The sequence below is a fragment of the Ipomoea triloba genome, chromosome 16 (genome assembly GCF_003576645.1).
Source record: "Ipomoea triloba cultivar NCNSP0323 chromosome 16, ASM357664v1".
Lineage (NCBI taxonomy): Eukaryota > Viridiplantae > Streptophyta > Magnoliopsida > Solanales > Convolvulaceae > Ipomoea > Ipomoea triloba.
This window is the reverse complement of record NC_044931.1, coordinates 13860576-13863288: the sequence shown is the minus strand read 5'-3', so window position 1 is coordinate 13863288 and position 2713 is coordinate 13860576.

Below are 2713 nucleotides of genomic sequence, written 5' to 3'. Positions count from 1 at the left end.
AGGAAAAGCTAGGAAATGAATTTCTAGTAAGCCATGATTCATCATAGTGTGTTTATGGTTTATGAAAAATTGCATCACAAAGGTGTTTATTCTCGGGTGGTTTAGGAACTACCATTCTCCTCTCGGTCTAGTAGGATCTCACTAAGTTTGGCCTTTCTTTTTGTCCTTCTCGTTGTGGCTCGGTTTATTTCAAGCTATAGAGGGTGTAGGCCTTGGTTGCCTCTAGCCGTCGTTTGCATTCACACTTCAAAAATGTTGAAAGAAAGAAAGTTTACTACCCGAACAAATAGTAGTTGTTTTAGGGAGGTTAGTACAAACAAAGTAAAAACAACAACTGAAATGAAGTAAAAACAATGCAAATATTTCAAAGATATAAAACAAGTCAATAACAACCATTTGTCCTCCCTGGCAACGACGCCATTTGATTTTTCGCGGTTTTGTGGTTGTTAAAATCAAAGATTGTTGGGGTTACCCTCGGGTTGTGTCGGTCTTTAGGAAGGTCGAATTAGAAGTATTGACAAGTCTTTAATCTACGGAATATGTAGCATTTTCCTCAGGCACGCCATTGTCACAAAGAATCAAAGAATATTGAATGAACAAATGTTGTAGTAAAGGAGATACGAAGAAAATTGTTGAAATCAATAAGGAAAAGCTAGGAAATGAATTTCTAGTAAGCCATGATTCATCATAGTGTGTTTATGGTGTATGAAAAATTGCATCGCAAAAGTGTTTATTCTCGGGGGGTTTAGTAACTACCATTCTCCTCTCGGTCTACTAGGATCTCACTAAGTTTGGCCTTTCTTTTTGTCCTTCTCGTTGTGGCTCGGTTTAATTCAAGCTATAGAGGGTGTAGGCCTTGGTTGCCTCTAGCCGTCGTTTGCATTCACCCTTCAAAAATGTTGAAAGAAAGAAAGTTTACTACCCGAACAAATAGTAGTTGTTTTAGGGAGGTTAGTACAAACAAAGTAAAAACAACAACTGAAATGAAGTAAAAACAATGCAAATATTTCAAATATATAAAACAAGTCAATAACATCCGTTTGCCCTCCCTAGCAACGACGCCATTTGATTTTCCGCAGTTTTGTGGTTGTTAAAATCAAAGATTGTTGGGGTTACCCTCGATTTGTGTCGGTCTTTAGGGAGGTCAAATTAGAAGTATTGACAAGTCTTTAATCTACGGAATATGTAGAGTTTTCCTCAGGCACGCCATTGTCACAAAGAATCAAAAAATATTGAATGAAGGAATGTTGTAGTAATGGGGATATGAAGAAAATTGTTGAAATCAATAAGGAAAAGCTAGGAAATGAATTTCTAGTAAGCCATGATTCATCATAGTGTGTTTATGGTGTATGAAAAATTGCATCGCAAAGGTGTTTATTCTCGGGGGGTTTAGGAACTACCATTCTCCTCTCGGTCTACTAGGATCTCACTAAGTTTGCCCTTTCTTTTTGTACTTCTCGTTGTGGCTCGGTTTATTTCAAGCTATAGAGGGTGTAGGCCTTGGTTGCCTCTAGCCGTCGTTTGCATTCACCCTTCAAAAATGTTGAAAGAAAGAAAGTTTACTACCCGAACAAATAGTAGTTGTTTTAGGGAGGTTAGTACAAACAAAGTAAAAACAACAACTGAAATGAAGTAAAAACAATGCAAATATTTCAAATATATAAAACAAGTCAATAACATCCGTTTGCCCTCCCTAGCAACGACGCCATTTGATTTTCCGCAGGTTTGTGGTTGTTAAAATCAAAGATTGTTGGGGTTACCCTCGATTTGTGTCGGGCTTTAGGGAGGTCAAATTAGAAGTATTGACAAGTCTTTAATCTACGGAATATGTAGCGTTTTCCTCAGGCACGCCATTGTCACAAAGAATCAAAAAATATTTAATGAACGAATGTTGTAGTAAAGGAGATATCAAAAAATATTTAATGAACGAATGTTGTAGTAAAGGAGATACGAAGAAAATTGTTGAAATCAATAAGGAAAAGCTAGGAAATGAATTTCTAGTAAGTTATGATTCATCATAGTGTGTTTATGGTTTATGAAAAATTGCATTGCAAAGGTGTTTATTCTCGGGGGTTTAGGAACTACCATTCTCTTCTCGGTCTACTAGGATCTCCCTATGTTTGGCCTTTCTTTTTGTCGTTCTAGTTGTGGCTCAGTTTATTACAAGATTGAGAGGGAGTAGGTCTTGTTGCCTCTAGCCGTCATTTGCATTCACCCTAGAAAAATGTTGAAAGAAAGATAGTTTACTACCAGAACAAATAGTAGTTGTTTTAGGGAGGTTAGTACAAACAAAGTAAAAACAACAACTGAAATGAAGTAAAAACAATGCAAATATTTCAAAGATATAAAACAAGTCAATAACAACCATTTGTCCTCCCTGGCAACGACGCCATTTGATTTTTCGTGGTTTTGTGGTTGTTAAAATCAAAGATTGTTGGGGTTACCCTCGGGTTGTGTCGGTCTTTAGGAAGGTCGAATTAGAAGTATTGACAAGTCTTTAATCTACGGAATATGTAGCATTTTCCTCAGGCACGCCATTGTCACAAAGAATCAAAGAATATTGAATGAACAAATGTTGTAGTAAAGGAGATACGAAGAAAATTGTTGAAATCAATAAGGAAAAGCTAGGAAATGAATTTCTAGTAAGCCATGATTCATCATAGTGTGTTTATGGTGTATGAAAAATTGCATCGCAAAAGTGTTTATTCTCGGG